Source organism: Schistocerca serialis, chromosome 3, assembly GCF_023864345.2.
Source record: "Schistocerca serialis cubense isolate TAMUIC-IGC-003099 chromosome 3, iqSchSeri2.2, whole genome shotgun sequence".
Lineage (NCBI taxonomy): Eukaryota > Metazoa > Arthropoda > Insecta > Orthoptera > Acrididae > Schistocerca > Schistocerca serialis.
This window is the reverse complement of record NC_064640.1, coordinates 994,048,583-994,068,795: the sequence shown is the minus strand read 5'-3', so window position 1 is coordinate 994,068,795 and position 20,213 is coordinate 994,048,583. Positions and strand designations below refer to the sequence as shown.

The window sequence follows — 20,213 nt, the reverse complement described above, 5'->3', positions numbered from 1 at the left end:
TAATTAATATCCTCTATTCTATCTGCTCCCCCCAATCCATAAGCATATGTTTACAAAACAAAATGCACACAAATGCAACAACATACCAGTGCACTTGAGTCTTTGGTGCCAAGCCATTTATTGGTGCCAAAATGGCCTAAGATACATGCCACCTAGTGCAACGTAGTAGTCAGCCATGGACCTAGCATCATAGAACAGAGAAAGGCATATGTTTGTCTGCTAGCTTAAATTGAAAAGTTGATGTAGTGCAGAAGCTTTTAACATGGCAGTTTTAGGTGGGGGTTGTACTGAATTGTGGTTGCATCAAATACTGCTAGACGTCAGACTTGAACTACCTCATTTACAACACACTGCCCACCTCAGCAAGCAGCTGTGCAGTATCCATTCGTATACGCGTTGTTTTCTTTCCTTATGTTGAAATGAGTGAAAAGACTAAGGCTGGTCGATCTTTGATTTCAATTATGACCCTCACAACACCAGAAGGAATCGGCAATCCCTGTGACCACGTCAGTTCTGCTTATGCAGAACACGAGTTTAAGCTGCTGCCATGGCAGAGGGAGGTGAGGATTGTTTCCCCACACCGTTCCTCATCTGTTTGGTGGTCAAAATTTTAGTTTGTATGTGCCTGCAGCCATTTGCCAGTATATAGTTTCCACTCACTGCACTATAGCAACTGGAAAACAGAACCTGTTAGCATATTTTGACCGCTCCGAATTTCTTCTTGTAATGTGTGAATAGTTATTTTCAGTTCTTCTGCTATTCTAAGCTCTTTGTCAGCTCTATATATAGTGTCGTCAAGTATGGGTAGCATAGCTTTGAGTGCCCACACAAGATTAGAATTAATATGCTGCAGATTATGTAAGAATAAAATTGGGCTGGGAAAAATATAATAATATCAAGAAACACTTTAGATCAGAGATCCTTTCGGTTTATCAACAGGAAAATAATGCTGCTCCTCAACAAAATGATCATTTGTTGAAAGCTTCTGTACAGGAAAAAGAGTTTCAGAAAATAAACTGTTGAAGTTTTTGCAAAAGCAAACATTCCAGTCAAAAAGTTCCCCAATCATCGCTCTTTTTAACAGTCCATTTCAAAACTCTAAGGCTTTGTCTTCACACATGTAGCATGACAAGCTTTTAAATTTGTGCAGCATTTTACAAACAACAAATGTCAGGTGCTGATTACATGTAATATTTTCAGTTACAAAAATATTTTAGCCCCCTCACAGTGACATCAGTGGTGTGATGTAGTTGAAGAACTATGTAAAAAATCCCATATTTTTTATGTTTTTTTAACATATAGCACATCAGATGGAGAAGACAAGTAAGAAAATTAAATGAACAGAGGAAGAATTATACTATTCAATAATATGAGGAGATATTAATTTTTTTGTTGCAGCAAAGAAGTGACTATCAAATAATGAATGGCAATAAGAAATTCCAACCCAGTATATTTTGAATATATCATCTAGGATTCTTGATACCCAACCACACTTACCATGGTGATAAGAGAGGAGGAGCAACAGCAGTTGTTGTTGTTGTTGTTGTTGTTGTTGTTGTAGGTGGTAGGTTGTACTGGTGGTAGTTGTAGGAGGGAGAGGAGAAAAAGTAAGGAATAATTGATATCTTATGAGCATGAGTAAATACGAAGTTTGACATAAAAAATAAATTTAAAAAAAAGAGCAAACCACTCCCTCATCCCCTCTTGAACCAGAAAATAAAGTTAGCAGATGAGCAGTGTTAAATGCTAGATTGTCATGTTTCTTACATGGGAGGAAGATGGGGGAATGTGCAGTGAGGCACAAGTTAGAAATGCAGTTGCTTTCTCACCTTTTTTGATTGAGTGTGGAAAGGAAGAGGAGGGAAAAGGGGGGGGGGGGTGAGAGAGAGAGAGAGAGAGAGAGAGAGAGAGAGAGAGAGAGAGAGAGAGAGATGCTCTACAAGGAAAACTTTCACTGGAAGCTGGACATAGAAGAGTCATTGGCTTCAACTGACAATGGCTCAAGAAATACACAAAGTGCTTGAACTTTAAAAAAGAAGCTACTGCTCGAACTGAAGAGGAATCATCTCATTAGAGATTTAAAATAGCTGCAGAAGTAAATAAATAGCATATCATCTGATAGAGATGGATGAAACAGAAAGTGGTGCAAAACTGAAAGAAATGAAGAAGTATGCTCATCAGGCAATGGAAATCGATGTGAGAACAACAGATATTGATATAACCAAAATACATGGTTCAAGAGGAAATTCCCTTGCTTGTAGGGAAGGTAATCAACATAAATTTGTCTGGTATGCTTACAATAGTATCAGCAATAGCTGATCATTGTCTAGACATTCAAGAAGACAGTAAGGAGTTTTACTTCACTGTATAGATATACTCTGAATTTTCTGCTACACAGAGCAGTATCTGGGGTGTGTGTTCCACAGTGGAAAGTATTTGTATCTAACCTGATAGTATCAGAACATAGCTGTCCCACAGAGGATACCTAGCTCCTGACAAACTTATGATTTGTTCTTTATTTAGTCAAATTAATGACTAACACACAATCCAGGATAAGTATGAAAGAAATGCAAACAGTTGAAAAGATGGTGATACTGTTGATACAGTTAATAAAGGATACAAATGAAATAGTAAGAAAGTCTCCAGCCACTAATTTACATTTTCATCAACTGTTTTTATGCAATGGCAGTATATATGGAAAATTCGCATTTGGTATTTTTCAAGATAAATGAAAATGAACTGTAATGTCATAATTTTCCATATTTGTATTAAATGATTGCAATAATAACATTGAATGGTTGCCAAAATAAAATTGTGGAAAACAGTTGTTGCATAGAGAACTATTACAAAGTATCTATTAATTTAGTCACACATAAGATTTGTGTGTGTCATAAACAATGAAATGGATATATCATTCTGATGTTACTGTCCTGTTAAAAGGTGTATTCACTAAAAAAAATATTGGTTGCAAACCGTGAAATGTATGCACAAAAAATTAATCGAAGTGTGGAAAGCTTCCGTACTTTAACATGTTGAAATGTAAAATCAGAATGTTAAACCACTTTTGCACAGAAAGAGTTATGATTGTTACCTGGAAAGCTCTGAAGTGCTTAAGAGATATGAGCTACAAGAGACATGAATTTATCATCATGAATTGCATAGGACAGTTCTTGGCAGTAATGTTACTACAGGAAGGAGGAGAGTGTTGGACAAATTGTGATACTTTTTGGTGTTTCAAGAAATTATTACTGTTTCTAAGCTAAGTCCTGTTATATGATTGTTGGCAAAAGCAGAAACTGGAGTTGAAGTGACTAATGGGTAGCTGTTTAAGGAGTATATCTTTTGTATGCATATCTTTTCTTTTCTGTTCTTTTATTTCCCGTTTCTGCTTTCCAACTTGCCTCTTAATATTTTTTCGTGCTTTAGTACAGCTTTATTTGCTTGCATTTTCTTTTGTGTTTGTGTATATGTAAGTGTTCTCTTTTGTTAATTATTTTCTTGTTAATGTTTTATTTTTATTTCAGTATTTCTCTCATTTCTGTTGCCATTTGCAGGTGCCTGTTCACTTATTTGTTTCCATGGCCTTCGCTGTTATGGCTATTGTGATGGTCATTAACCAGTTGGTGTGACCACAGTTATTAGACCCTTCATCCTATCCTAAATAATCCATTATCTTTATCACCATTACAGCAATACTCTAGGCCAGCTTCTAGCTTAAGTCTGCCAGTCCACATTGAAGGTAAAATTTTATTTATTGACCATGGCGTTCTTATGTAACTGCCAATGTGTGATGACATCCCATTATTTCCCATATAAACTGAATGCTATTTGCGCGCCTTCTTCACATAACAAGTGGTGTGGACGTCTAAAGTGCTTGGGTACCTGTATCTTTATTCTTCAAATAGCTTTCCTTACAATCAAGCTTTTAATATATTGCATTATAAAACAGTGTTTTTGGCTTGTTAGATAGTTATTTGTAGATCAGCAGTATTTGGATATATATTAGTGTAATTTGAGTAGTACTTACTTAACAGAAACTAAAGTTATTGAGTCTCCAACTCTATTCAACAGTATCTATTTCCCTACCAGAAAAACATACTTTTATGTGGACACATTAGATGTTTCTGATAACAGTTCAGCTACCAATATTCTATACTTATTGCTGAATGTATTGTGGAAGCTGGTTATTTCCCCATTATATGGAGTTAATTCGTGGTTTACTGTAAAGTACCAAATCTGATCAGTCTCGGCAGTCACTTGCGGCAAAACACTGCTTGACAGAAAGAAATATCTCTGGGTGATTACACATGGTCATATACCACAGTTTTCTCGTTGATACATTATGCTAATCGGAAGTGTGGGTGGTCCTACACAGCATAAGGGGTGTGGTCATTAAAGACAGTGTCCCATAAATTTTCAAAAATATCTACAGACAAGTGCCAACATTCCTTTATGTGCAAAATGTTTTAAGCATTCTGTCACACGTCTTACCAGAATACTGGTTAAAGATATCTTTTTGTCCGTTTACATTTGTTCACAGTATGGGAATTGGATATACCAATGAAAATACATTGAAGAGCCAAAGAAACTGGTAAACCTGCCTAATATTGTGTAAGGCCCTGTGAACACACAGAAGTGCCACAATACGACGTGGCGTGGACTCGGCGCATGTCTGAAGTAGTGCTGGAGGGAATTGACACTATAAATCCTGCTGCAGGGCTGTCCAAAAATCTGTAAGAGTACGAGGGAGTGGAGATCTCTTCTGAACAGCACAATACAAGGCATCCCAGATATGCTCAATAATGTTCATGTCTGGGGAGTTTGGTGGCCAGCGGAAGTAGCAGAAGAGTGTTCCTGGAGCTATTCTGGATGTGTGGGGTGTCACAGTGTTCTGCTGGAATAGCCCAAGTCCATCGGAATACACAATGGACATGAATGGATTCAGGTGTTCAGACAGGATGCTTAAGTATGTCACCTGTCAGAGTCATATTTTGGTGTATCAGGGGTCCCATATCGCTCCAACTGCACACGCCCCACACTGTTACAGAGCCTCCACCAGCTTGAACAGTCCCCTGCTAAGATGAAGGGTCCATGGCTTCATGTGGTTGTCTCCATACCTGTACACATCTATCCACTCAATACAATTTGAAACGACACTCGTCCAACCACGCAACCTGTTTCCAGTCATCAACAGTCCAATGTCGGTGTTGACAGCCCCAGGCGAAACATAAAGTTTTGTGTCATGCAGTCATCACGGGTACACAAGTGGGCTTTCAGCTCTGCAAGCTCATATTGGTGATGTTTTGTTGAATGGTTTGCACGCCAACACTTGTTGGTGGCCCAGCATTGAAATATGCAGCAATTTTTGGAAGGGTTGCACTTCTGCCATGTTGAACAATTCTCTTCAGGTGTCATTGGTTGTGTTCTTGCAGGATCTTTTTCTGGCCGCAGCGATGTCGGAGATTTGATGTTTTACCAGATTCCTGATATTCACAGTACACTTGTGAAATGGTCATATGGGAAAATCCCCACTTCTTCACTACCTTGGAGATGCTGTATCCCATCACTCATGCGCTGACTGTAACACCACATTCAAACTCACTTAAACCTTGATAACCTGCCATTGTAGCTTCATAACCGGCCATTGTAGCAGCAGCAACCGATCTAACAACAGCAACAAACATTTGTTGTCCTATATAGGGATTGCCGACTGCAGTGCTGTATTCTACCTGTTTACATATCTCTGTATTTGAACATGCCTGCCTATACCAGTTTCTTTGACACTTCATTGTATTTACAGCCGAGATATCTGCAGTGGTCTCTATAAAATTTACCTAAGTGTCTGGCCTCACAGAAGCCCTTCTGTGTGGTTATGAGTTTCTGTTTGCAAGAAATGATTAATGTGCAAGGTGGTGGTGGTGGTGGTGGTGGTGGTGGTGGTGATACGTATTTCTCTACGCAACACACCAGCAGTTAGATGGTGGTGGTGGTGGTGGTGGTGGTGGTGGTGGTGGTGAAAATAGCTTCCTGTCTATTCAAGTTTGTAGTGCATGCCATTTCCCCTCATCCCCTGCCTAAAAAAAAATAGAAAAAAATATCATCATACTGATTATAAAATCATTCTGTTCAGAATGAGACTATGTTAGTACTGAGGATCTGTTGTAGTGTGTCTAAACAGTTGTTCTAAAATTGTCCATCTTAAGGAACAGAGGTAGCATTTGTTAAGGTAACTGTTACAAATGTTTTAGCATACAACCACTAATTTTAGGAAAACAATCCACAGCAACATGTTTTGGGAGTCAACCTGCTATCACCTGTATGTCTTAAGTTAATCCTGTATGAAATGCATGTCAAAAGCAGTCAAGGTCAAAGTATAAACACAAAAAAAAAATTATTTGGACATGACGTTGTTGTCTTACTTCAAAAATGGCAGCACGAGATTCCCCACTCCCCTTATCTGTGTTACGACACATCCTCCAAAGTGTTGTTTCCGTAATGGGCTAAAAACCAGTTATTTCAGCAGCCTCTCGATGCACCAGTAGTAAATATATGTATGGCAATGACAGAGTGTGCTGAGCCATTAGCCATTCCGTAACATTCTAAGTATGATACATGGGTATGGAGGGAACCGCAGTATAGGTTATCTGTGCAAAACCTTTCACCATCCATAAAAAGATCTAAAAACCCATTGAAGAAGGCATTACCATTCTCACTAGTTTGTACATAAAGTACATTATCAAACAACCAGGTGAGTTAATGTTTCAAGCTCCTCGGGTAAGTCAAGTTTCTTTATCCACGTGTATCATCTTGAAGTCCTCTTCTATGCCTTTCAGGGTGTGATTAGTTTCATGTACATGCTCACAACTATTGATCTGCCATGGTTGCCCAATCTAAAAGCATCTGAGTGATCCCTATATATTATCGAAAATTGCCTGCCTTTTATTCCTATATATTTTACATTATATGATGAACATTGTATTTTATAAATGCCTACCTGTTCAGATTTACTTATGCTATTGCCAACTTCATGTTTTAAGCTGTGTCTCATTAATTCTTTTGCTGGACATCGTAGGGCTTAAAAATGTTTAAAATTTTAGAAAGCATTCTTGTCTGGAACACAGCAATCGGTATGAAATGTTAGAAAACAATAAAGAGTCTCTATCACAATCGTGCCTGGTTTTATTGATTTTTAACATTGAAAAATATTTGCTAGTTTCTGTGAAAAATATGGTAAAGTGACAGTCTCCTTACCCATTGCTATTTTCTCTTTCTGTTCCTTCTTGCCCATGTGGTTAAGACAAATAGTTAAGAAATTCTCGACAAGACACAGTGAGCATGTAGATGATTTTAGACTGGGCAACTACAGTAGATCGGTATTTGCCAAACATATATGTGAAACTAGTCACCACCTGTGAGGCAGCTTAAAAGAGGTGATGCATATGGGTAAGAAAGGAAAGAAAATTGACGTGCTTGAGGAGCTGGGAATAGCAATCCTTGGGCTTAAGTTTGCCAATGTACAAACTGGTGAAAGGTTCACGCCTATTTCAATGGATTTTCAGACGTTCTCAATGTTGGTATTACTTTGATAAATGTGAACAGTTTCACACAGATAACGGGTGTAGTCTGTTCACGAACTAATGGTGCATGGAGAGGCAGCTGATGCAATTGGTGTGTAGCCCCTTATGGAAGCAATGCTTTGGAGGATATGGGGTAACAGAGACAAGCAGAACAGGTACTCAGATGTTGTCACTTTCAAAGTACCACGATGATTTCATGTACAAATAATGTTATTTGTTTCTATATTTTGACTTTTTGTGCTTTCAAAGTTTATTTAATATGAGATTAACTTACACAGCCAAATGATGGAAGCTTGACTCCTCTCTATTGTTGACAAAGGCCATTGGCCAAAAGCTTTAAGTATGAAAATCTTTTTGTTGTGCCTGTCTACAACTCAAAATTTCTATGGTGTATATTTTGTTCGTAGTATGTCACCTACTCAAGAATACAAAGTTATTACTGAGAAGTATGGAAGTCAGTGTTCACAAGTGCAATCAAATTGCAGATTACAAGACTTTATTTAAGATGAAGGAGCAATATCTATGGGTGAGAATGAGATTTGTAGGCGTGATGTAGCACTCACAAAAGAATATAAAAATATGGGAAAGATTGCTTTGAGAACATGATGTGGTCAGAGATTGACAATGGACAACTTAGGATCTGTAAGAATAATGAGAAGTAGACTGAACCAAAGCTTTTGTCTTCACCTTTGTCAATAAAACATTTAGCAATTTATTCATGATTTCACATCATTACAGCCACTGCACACTTCCAGTTATCTGTGCATAGGTCATTCCATTTCCCGTGAGCTTGTCGTATTGAGGTAGGACAGAATAGTTGGATGCACTTAGTGTGTGTAATAGTAATTATTTTCTTTATAATGGAAGGAAACATTCCACGTGGGAAAAATTATATATAAAAACAAAGATGAGGTGACTTACCGAACAAAAGCGCTGGCAGGTCGATAGACACACAAACAAACACAAACATACACACAAAATTCAAGCTTTCGCAACAAACTGTTGCCTCATCAGGAAAGAGGGAAGGAGAGGGGAAGACGTAAGGAAGTGGGTTTTAAAGGAGAGGGTAAGGAGTCATTCCAATCCCGGGAGCGGAAAGACTTACCTTAGGGGGAAAAAAGGACAGGTATACACTCGCACACACGCACATATCCATCCACACATACAGACACAAGCAGACATATTTCTACAGAGCAGCGACACACTTCATCATTAATCCTACATCCTCAATACACCTACAGTTGATGATAATAAATAGCTATTGGGTTGGTTGCAGTTAGGGCTAACCAAGTAAGTGGCAGGCAACATTGCACGAGGGAAGAAATTTGTACATAAATTTAATCCCATGCTGATTGAACTGCCATATTCAAGCAGTGCTTTTGAAACCATGAGTTCTGTGAAATAGGAGTGACAACTAACACAGTTGGCAGCACGGTTGAATTATTCATACCCATATGTGCAAAGCAGTGACAAAACACACAATCACAATTAATAAAGGTAACCAATAAGGGATGGCAGCGGTAGTGTAACTCTACTGTTTGTTTCCATATAGCTGCTCAGTGCAATGCAGCACGATATAGTTTTTGGAGATCTTTTTAATTCTAATACATTTAAAGTATTTCTCACACTAAAGTCGAATCTGGCATGCTTTTCTAGCAGTTACTAAATTTAGCTATTGCTCAGGGCAGATGTCCTGTGTTACAATTAGTAAAATTATTTATATTTAGCCCACAATTCTGTATTTTGTCTTTATCAAACAATGGAAATTTCAAGTTGGAAAATCAACAATGTTATGAAAAAGATAGATTGCTACTCACTGTATGAAGATGACAATTAGTTGCAGACAGTCGCAATGAAGAGACTGTTACACACTGAGCTTTTGATCGAAGCTTTGTTCAGAAAACACACACACACACACACACACACACACGCGCACACACGCACACGGGATGGGGTGGGAAAGGGGGAGGGATAGCAGGGTATGGGTGGCTGTGGTGGGGGGAGAGAGAAATGAGGGCTGGGGAGGGGGGGGGGGGGGAGAAGCAGGAAAGGAGAGGAACACAGAAGGGGAGAAGATCGGTAGGTGTGTTGGCAGAGAGCAGCACACAATGAGGGAGAAGGGGCATGAATTGGAAGAAGGTGATACACGACAGAGGGCATGGAATGAGGATAAGGTGTCTTGGCCCTGAATCCAGATCACAACGATATCGACAATGAATCTGAATTAGATCAGGAGTTTGGGCTTCAGAAAGGCTAGGAAACTTTCCTCTTGATGGCCTATAAACATGTTGGCATAGGAGGGTGCTACACGGCTGCCCATGGCTGTGTCATGGATTTGTTTGTATACCTTCCCTTTAAAGCAGTAGAAGTAGTTGTGCATTACAGTAAAGTTGGTAATGAATATGAAAAAAGAGAGAGTAGATTTGTAGTCTGAAGGACATTAGGAGAGGTAGTGTTCACAGTGGCAAGTCCATGGGCTGTGGGACGTTGAAGCCCATTCCCTGTACACAAATATCCCTTATGCTCAAGGTCTTGCAGTATTGAACACTCTCTCTCCTAATGTCCTTCAGACTCGTACATGACTACCTCATTCCTCATACATGTCACTAACTTAATTCCAGCACACAACTACCTCTCCTTTGAAGGAAAGGTACACAAACAAATCTTCAGCACAGCTGTAGGTACCCGCATGACACCCTTCTATGCCAGCCTGTTTATGGGCCATCTAGAGGAAACCTCTCTAGCTTCCCAAAACCCCAAACCCTCAGGTTCATTGGTGATATCTTCATGATCAGGACTTGGAGCCAAGACGTCCTACCCTCATTCTTTCACAACCTCAGCATCTTCTCTACCATCTGCTTCACCGGATCCTCCTCAAAACCAACAACCACCAACAGTACCTGCATTTCAACAGCTGCCATCCACTCCACATGAAAAAGTCCTGCACATACAGCCTGGCTACCTGGGGATAGCATAACCGCAGTGAGAACAACTCCTTTTCTCAGTATGCTAAAGGTCTCTCAAAAGTGTTCACCAGCAGGCATTATCCCCCTGGTGTAGTCCACAAACAGATTTTCTGTGCAATATCCCCACACAGCCTCGATCCTCTAACCACCACCGATCTACAATCCTTCATCAGGGCTTCGATTATCTGTCATCGTGCTCTGAAATGAGAGACATCCTACGGAAGATCGTACCCACCCCTCCTAAAATGGGGTTCCACCACCACCACCACCACCACCACCCACACAACCTCCACAACATACTAGTCCATCCGTGTGATACTCCCAATCCCAACCCCTTGCCAAAGGGCTGATATCCCTGTGGAAGACTCAGGTGCAATACCTGCCTAATCTAACCACCCAGCACATCTTATTAGAGTCTTGGCATGTGCTTGTACAACCCCATCTGAGCCTGGGCCACCTCTGAAAGGAGTCACGTCATATACCAGCTGTGCCAGAATCATTGCACAGCTTTCTATATGGGAAGTGGACCACCCCGTGGCACAACATGCAGGTGAACATAACATCCTTGATTTTATGGCTGCTTCACAACCCAGGCCCTCTGGATCCTCTCCGTCAGCACCAGCTTTTCTGAAGTGCACAAACGGGAGCTATCCTTAAAACACATTCTCCACTCCCAAAATTATCCCAGCCTCAACCTACGGTAACCTACTGGCCTCACACCCTCCATCCAACAATTTCCGCCCCCCCTGTCGTATCACCTCTTCCCAGTTCACATCCCCTCACACTCCTTGTGTGCCACTCTCCCACAACAGACACACCCGTCTTTGACTCTTTTCCATTCCATCCCTCCCCCACAGCCTCACGGTTCTGTGCCTGGCAGCCTTCTCCTGCCAACATTAGTCCCTGCATGCTCCACCATGTAGTGCTCACTTTTCTCCTCCCATCTGTACCCTGCTGTCTGTGCCCCTTCACCCCTTCCCCATCCCACACCGGACTGCTGCTTCCATCCATTTGACACAATTGCCAGAGATGGCAGTCATGTTTGTGAGGTGTGCTTGCTTGTGTGACTGTGTATGTTTTTCCTTTCTCACAAGGTTTTGATGAAAAGCTCAATGCATAACAGTTTTGTTGTGTCTGTCTGCAACTCAAAAATGTGTAGCAATCTATCCTTTTCATACTACTTTTAGTGTTTTGTCTTTGTAATTTATATATTATCAAAATTTAAATGTAAATTATGTGAGTGCTGAAGTTAACAATAAAAATCAAATCTGTATTCTGTGAACAATATGAAACCAGGAACAGTGTAGTGATAAAGTTGCAGTCCACAGTCAGCTACTCATATAGTTATCCACCTCCATCCAGCTAAACCTTTTCCTCGGACCAGTGAGCAGTTGAATATGCCCATGGCAGAATTCCTTCCACAACAAGTTTTAGAACAGACAAGGTTAATTGGTAATATATGTGATGAAGGAGACACTGTGATACAGTATTGCTCAATGTCTCACTTGACTCCAACAATATTTGGCGGGCTGGAGGTATTAAATGAGGGGTGATAAAAATGTTTCCATTTAAAAGGTTTGCAGTCCAGGGTTGGTATGCCAACCAGGCAAAATCTCCGTGAGCACTGAGGCAATCATCCCCACCAAGTCACCACGTTGAAAATACCCATTTGAGTCAATCCAAATTAAGTGGTTCAATAAAAATTGATTGCTTGACCATTTTTAAATATTTTAATTTTTCATATCTAATTACCCTATAATTGAGAAATTCAAAACAGTTTTTAAAAAAATTTTACCTTTCACCTTTACTGAATGGCGGCCATTTTCGTTTGTAAGTGCACGACAATGTTTCAGTTTAGAGGCGTTAGCAAAAATATGAATATCTCTGCACTGGGTTAAGTTACAACGTTGCAATTGGCATGATTGTTTTTAGAAAAGTGTTCTATACAACATTGTCTATTACACAAAATACCGTAAATTCAAAAATAACCAGTCAAAAATACCTCCAAAGTTTGGTATCCAAATTTTCTAAAATCCACTTTTTAGGCCCAAAAATAACAAACAAGGAGTGATTTATGTGTGTCTATTTTTTCCTATAGTTTGATATCATACCCTACTAGCCTCATATAGAGCAAGAACACTTACAAATGTTTCCTTAATTTTTTATGAATTTTTGAAAATTTTTATTTTTGTGAAGTCTGGGGTTAGTTATCTCAAATGGGACTGAATATGACAATATGATTTTTGCACAGTTTGTACACCTGAATGATAGCAACGTACTGTAAAAATTTCAACATTGATATCTGACTGCGAACGAAGATATGAATTTTTGAAAATGAGGAGATAATTCACATTACTCTACAACTGATCTTATGGCTGTTGCCTGTTCATGTGTGATACTGGCGGGATATAATCAATTATTATTGAAGCAAGGTACTGAATTATTTACATAAAGTGGAAACATTTTTATTATTTTGACATACTTAAAATAAATATTTTCAATTAACATTCTTAGAGATGCGACTGTTCCTAAACCTGGTGGTGAATGTTAAGAACACTTATTTCTTCAGACAGTTTCTGTGATACTGAGTAAGACCTCCCAGTTGCTATGGCAAGTTCAAGCACTGAAAGTTTCCTTATAACATTTTTCATTGGTATCCAAACTTTGTCACTAGTAGATTTCTTAAATGATGTTCTTGGGCCATCAGGGTGGTAAAAATGCACAAAAACATAATTGTTTTGCAAACTTATTCTTTCAACCTCTACAAGTCTCCACTGTCCATCATACACTATGTCATTCAGCATTCAAGACAGAGATGTAATTTTACTGACACAATGATCCTCATAAAATTTGGTTTCTGATGTTACGTAGCATCGAAGTAAATTTTCTGCAATGCGCAGGAATTTGTGGAAATGCCTTGTTCCTTTTATTGCTATACAGTTTTCACATCTGGTGTGAAGTGTTGTTTTCATACGCAGAACCACTTCTTCTTTCTTGATCAGATAATAGGTAATGCCTTTAATATTATCCTTGCAAAAGACATACATGTCCTGTACTGTGAGAATTTGGTCTGTGGTTGGTCTTTGTAGACTGGCTTTACATACTTCACGTTTTGTTGTACCTCCTACTCCATCACATGCATTTTTACCATGGCAAGATGCGAAAAAGTGTCATTCAGCCTCCAACCCAAAGTCTACTTTGTGGTTGCATAGATTTGAAAAATTATTTTTGTTCTTATACTGACTACCACTTCCATCTGAAAAGTATACCAGCTTCTCAACCTTGGGAAAATTTTCTTTTATGTAACTTATTACATGCTTTTGAAACACATGTACAGCCAAAATGTTGTGCTCCAGGTAGTCACATAGAATGCAAATTGAATAACTGCAAAGTATACCTTTCAACATAGTGGTGACTTTTGAGTTTTGTAAGTTATCAATTAAAGATTCCAAGTACTCTTCCTGGAATTTAACCACTGTTATTTCTGCCCTGTCAGTTGTGACCCACTGTTTGAAGGTAATACTGTCTGTCATTTCCTTATCATATTCGTAAAACAATTCAATAACGGTTTCCTTACCAGGGCATTTATTACACAAACTCATCATAGATTCGTAACTGTTAGTGTCACAGACCATTAAATCTAGTAACTCTTTGTAGGTAACATCACTGAGTTTTGCACCCACAATCGTCAGTTTGACATTTTGAAGATATAAACAAACACATGTCCCTGAGGATCCGGAGGTGACAAAATTTTGACCTACCAATTTTGCATTCAGGATGAGAATTTTTGAAAGCTACATAAAGTTCATTTAAATTTGACAGCACTAGTCATTTCTGCTTTGTTACTTAACTCCATTTATAACAACTCTTTTGCTATTTTTGCAACCTGGGCACATTCTTCTCTTTTCATCATCTTCATAAAACTGCTGGATTTTTTAACTGTTTCTTCACTTATACCTACTTCTTTCTTCTTTCCTAAAAATGGAAGAATGCCTTGCTCTTTCACTAATTTCTGGGTTAGTTTAACCAAACAATTAGAAACATTGAATTCATGAACAATTTCTTCTCTTGACCATGAGTCATGGAGCAAACTTAAAAATTTTAACTTTTTCTCTTTAGATGTCACTGAACATTTAATTTTTAATTTCTCTATTAAGCTCAAACATTCAGTGTCAGATGATGCTGGTGGTAGGTTTTCTTCTTCTTTAGGAATGATGTTGGTATCTGTATTATTAAAGCATGATTCCAAGTCTTTTCTAATTTTGTCTGAAATTTGTTGTACTTTATTTTCAGTAGCCGCTTTTCTTTTTCTGCTACTTAAATTTATTATTTTTGAAGCACAAGATACATCTAACGTAGAACAAGCAAAATCCAATATGCTAACAGCTTCCTCATTAGGAATATAAGTGTCATTAACAAGGTTACATGATTCTGGTTGTGGTTTCACAACAAATATTTTTGAGTAACAATTTGGGCACGGGGGATTTCCATGAGTCACATTACGTTTCACTTGGGAAGCTATTTAACTCTCACATAACAAGGACAAATGTCCCAGTTTTGTTTCCCTCAAACCTTTAGTAATAGGCTTTTTATGAACTTTAAGTGGATCACAGCACTTCCTTCCAAAAATGTGGTTGTACTGTAGAATATGTTTCTTCTCATGATACTCACACAGTGATGTTAAAGAAGAACTTACTCGAAATTTAAACAAAGTTTGTGTAACTTCATCAGAGTCATTGACATTTTTCAAGTTTTTTGAAACTGAACCACAAACTGTTTTGTGACACACTTCACTTGCCATCTGTCCAGCAGAGCACTGTTCATCCATGTTATTGCATTCCAGTTAATCTCTCAAAATTAATTAGAAATTACAGACAGAACAAAGCACATATCACATTCTACACTCTTGATGAAGTATGTACGTCCATTCTGACAGAGGTTTCAGAACAGACTGACTACATCAATGCCACACCTAGCAGTAATGTACTTCTACAATGCCACACCTAGCAATAATGTACTTCTTTATTGACAATAAACGTAAATGGGCATTTTTATTACCATAGAACAAAAGCAAAAGCTCCTATTGTTTAATATTGAATTATTAAAAATAAATAAACTAAATGAATGTTGAGTGATAATGAAACAATAAACAATTTAAATCGGAAACAGCCATAAGATCAGTTGTAGAGTAATGTGAATTATTTCCTCATTTTCAAAAATTCATATCTTTGTTCACAGTCAGATATCAATGTTGAAATGTTTACAGTACGTTGCTACCATATAGGTGTACAAACTGTGCAAAAATCATATTTTTATATTCAGTTTTACCTGAGATAACTAACTCCAAACTTTACAAAAAATAAAAATTTTCAAAAATTCATAAAAAATTAAGGAAACATTTGTAAGTGTTCTTTCTCTATATGAGGCTAGTAGTGTATGATATCCGATGATAGGAAAAAAATATTCTCATACATCACTCGTTGTTTGTTATTTTTGGGCCTGAAAAGTGGATTTTTGAAAATTTGTATACCAAACTTTGGAGGTCATTTTGACAGGTTAGTTTTGAATTTACTGTATTTTGTGTAATAGACAATGTTGTAGAGGACACTTTTCTAAAAACAATCATTCCAATTGCAGTGTTGTAACTTAACCCAGTGCAGAGATATTAAAATTTTCGCTAATGTCTCCAGACTGAAAAATCGTCGCATGCCTACAAATAAAAATGGCCACCATCCTGTAAAAGTGCAAGATAAATTATTTTAAAAAACTGTTTTAAATTCTAAAATATAGGGCAATCACATATAAAAAAATTAAAATATTTAAAAATTGTTAAGCAACCATCACTGGACCACTTCATATGGATTGACCGATTTGGTAAAACACAGTGTCCCGTTGCATGAAGTATGTAACTGCCTGCTTCGAATCCACATGTGGCAGAAATTCTCACCTCTTCGAGGCTTCTTTAAAAGGACAAGAGGCGTAATAATCACATGGTGACAGATCACAATTATAGAGTGGATGCTTGAATGTCTCCCACTTGAGTTGGTGTAAATTTTACATTATAATATTTACGATATGGGGATTTGTGTTGTCATGAAGCAGCACCACCCCTTGTTGCACCATTCCACAGTGGTGGTTTTTAACAGACACGCTGCCCCATACACATTCTTCGTTCTCTGGTGGATGTCTACCAGTGTATGTCATTCAGCAGTGAAGAAAAGAATATCAGCACATTGGTCCTGTTTTGATGCACTTGCTAATACCATAGCTGTAGATCACATTTCAGCTTTACCACACACATGTCAGAAAGACACAGATGCCACACTATTTCCTTGCCTACATGTCAGTGCTTATACACCCACATCAGAGTTGTGCTGCAGTGTATTGATTTCATGACCTTTAGGTTTCGAGACATGCACTTTTCCAGATACTACCAGGCCAAACAAATCATGTTGTCCAACGCCTGTAGTTCTGTGGATAGACAGCACCATCTGTTTTTCATGTGAGGCCCTTGAGGAAGCAGAAACAATGTGCTAGTTTTGTTCATGAGAGGAATATTACAAATTTCAACTTCAACACTAATAAACTATTACTACACAAGTCTTAAAGTTCGATATCAGTAAATAATGTTACTGGTCTAATATACAGAGAGAAGAGTAAGCTACATTTTTAGCAAATCTGAGATAATGACATTAAGTATTAGTGTTTTATTATTTTCTTTTGTGAAGGCAAGGAGAGAATTCGTTGGCTTGCCAGTGTAAGTTTGTGGCATTTATTTATTGAAAATCCATTTGTGGTTTGTATAGTTCCCTTTTAGATAAATTCACATCTCTAATGTTTTTGCAGATAAATAGAAGTATTTGCAGATCTTCTAGCACTGCTGAAAAATTACCATAACTTTTTTGTTGGGCTCAGAATGTTTCCCAGCTGTAATTTCCTTTAGTAGAGAAAGGAAAAAATCTTGTTAATAGTGTGAAAATTTTAACAGTACACACTTAACATAGCCAGTGCTGTATTCCTAACAAAAATAGTGGATAGACTCCCCTAAAGATGATCCCATATGTTGGAATACCACTCAAACTGCTGCACGTTTAGATTAGCCTTCTTGCATTGGTTGTCCTTGGGGCATGCCTGTGGGTTTTGATCCGTACTTTGATGTAGTTCTTGCGGTTCCAGAGATAGAGCAGAGGGCCCACAACTAAGTCATAACTAAGACCATCGTGTTGAAGCCTCTTTCACAGTCTGATGTGTTCAGGTTCATGCTTGGCTACCATGGGGTCCCAGCCTTTGCATCATCTCTTCCCTTCCATGCGACAGTCTTATTCTCTTGCTGTTCTTTTTCCCCTCCCTCGGGGAACATGTCCAGAGAGTTCTTCAGAATGTGTTCCGCAGTTTCAGTAGCTGACATCAGAACAGTCTAACCACTGTTTCTCGTTCCACTTTTCTTTCTTAGTTCACCTTCTCCTATCCTTCCTCTGATTTGGCATTTGAGGTTTCTCTTTTTCTTCTTCCTCCCTGTGCAGTCCTGAAGACTGGCCCATGCGTCTGACGGGTAACAGGTGGCTGGGTAATGCTTAATTCCCAGCCCTGGGCCGACAGGTAGGGTACAGGCCAGGCCCAGGGAGGTGTGATTGCCTGAGCTGCTACCTTCCCAAATTGCTGATTGGTCCATCTGTCTGCTGTTTGGGAAGTGTGACCTGAGGTCCGGACAAATCACCTACAGCGGGGGAGCTCCCTTCTGGGGGGGGGGGGAGAGGGGGGTGGCAGTTGGAAGGAGCGCACTATCGGAGATGCTGGCGATCATGGGGGATTTTCTCACAATGAGCCAGTCATCATCTTCACAGTCAGTGTCTACCAAATGTGAACAGAATGAAGCTCCTGGTTTCGGGTACTGAAGATGGTCAGTCCTTTGCAATGGTAAATCCATTTGTTATTCAGAAAGGTTTCATGCAATTGCCGGCCCTGTGAAATCCTGCTCTTGTTCATGCAATGGCACTTTGCATAAGAAAAACAACAGCATGCCACTTCGCTTCTCCACAGATATCCTGTTCATGTTGAGGCCCATAGAACTGCAAATTCTTCCCATGGTGTTATTTACACTAGGCTGCTCAATGGAATGACCAGGCCAGAAATCCAAATGTACCTCTCTGATCTGGGTAACATTGCAGTCCATCAGGTGATAAAAAAGATAGATGCATCCTTAGTGTCCACATGCACCCTTTTTCTCACTTAGAGTGGTGCTTCCGTGCAAGATCAAAGCAGGCTATGAAGTTATCACAGTTTGACCGTACACTCCAAACCCAATGTGCTGCTGTGAGTGTCATTGTTTCAGCCACTCTCGAAGGTCATGTCGACACCCGGCCAAATATGTAACCTGTGGTAGGGATGCTCACAAAGGCAATTGTCTGCCTCCTTCTCCCCGTTGTATCAGCTACAATGGCGACCGTGCTGCCTCCTCTCGAAATTGCCCCATGTATCTCGACAAGCAGGCTGTCCAGAAGATCCGGGTAAAGGAAAAAGTGCCTCAGCCAGTCGCAAGCCCTGTGTTCTACCATCTGGCACTTACAGCTCTTCCTATATCTCGCCCCATGAAGGACATGGCCACGCAGACATGCGACCTCAAATTCAGCACTGTGGTTGTAAAATTGCCAAGTGTCGTGGTAGCATCGCCGTCTCCTCATCCAGCTGTGCGACAAGCCACCAACCATTCACCTCACGGGACAAAGTCACCTGCTACACAACCAGCAGACCGGGAAGGACAGAAGGAATAATCGCACGAAGACTTCCTACTTCCCTCCTGCCGACAAACATCTGAGTCTTCCTCTGCCAACCGAAAAGGCTCCAAGAAGCCAAAGAAAGGCAAACGATCTTCTGCTTCACTGACTCGGAGATCCTCTTTGACGGTGTCACCACATGTACCCTTGCCCGGCAGACCTCTGTGTCGCCAGTGCACACCGCCGACTGTTTTTCTGCCCTGGACTCTGCAGATCAACAGAGGGAGATTGCTGACACCTCCATAGATCTCGTGGAGCAGGATCTTCCAGGCTCTGCGCCCTGTAGCAGAGAGTCATTTAAGGCTGGCACTCAGCAGCAACTGAGGTGACACCCCTTCATTTTTCCCCTCCTCCCCTTTCCTCAATATGACTCTCCTCCAACAGAACATTCGATCAAATGACGAAGATTTACAGTTGCTGTTAGAATCGCAGAGTCTGCTTGTTCTCTGCCTCCAGGAAACAAAATTGCATCCTCACAACTGTTTTGAGTTATCGCGTTTCTTCCCAGTCTGTTTTGACCTCTCCCTGAGGACAGCATTTCATCTCGTGCTTCTCACATGAAATGATGTTCATAGTCAACCCATCTCCCTGACTACTCGCCTTAAAGCTGTTGCAGTTCACTTTTCCTTCCTCATTTGACCTTTTCCCTTTGTACCATTTACATCCCTCTGTCATTCGATGTCATCAGATCAAACTGTCTCCAGCTTATTTGGCAGCTATCTCACCGCTTTTTGCTGCTCGGTGACTTTAATGCGCAACATCCCTGGTGGGGTTCTTTCAGAACCTATCCAGAGATGCCCTCTTGGCTGACCTTCTCAATCAACTTATCCTCATCTGCCTTAACACAGGAGCACCCGTGTTCCTTTCTGACTCGACGCACACCTATTCGTATTTGG

At 39.6% G+C, this 20,213-nt stretch overlaps 1 protein-coding gene across 5 annotated transcripts in view; it reads left to right on the top strand.

The window, feature by feature from the left end:
• The window catches only part of LOC126471445 (sarcolemmal membrane-associated protein), a 354,795-nt gene that overhangs the window by 298,524 nt on the left and 36,058 nt on the right, over nucleotides 1-20,213 (top strand). The window contains exon 20 of one of the 5 annotated variants that reach the window (XR_007586307.1): nucleotides 3,555-3,739. The exons of the other annotated variants lie outside the window; for them this stretch is intronic. The gene's annotated coding sequence lies outside the window, so the exon portion shown is untranslated. The remainder of the gene's footprint in view (nucleotides 1-3,554; nucleotides 3,740-20,213) is intronic. 5 annotated transcript variants of the gene reach the window in all.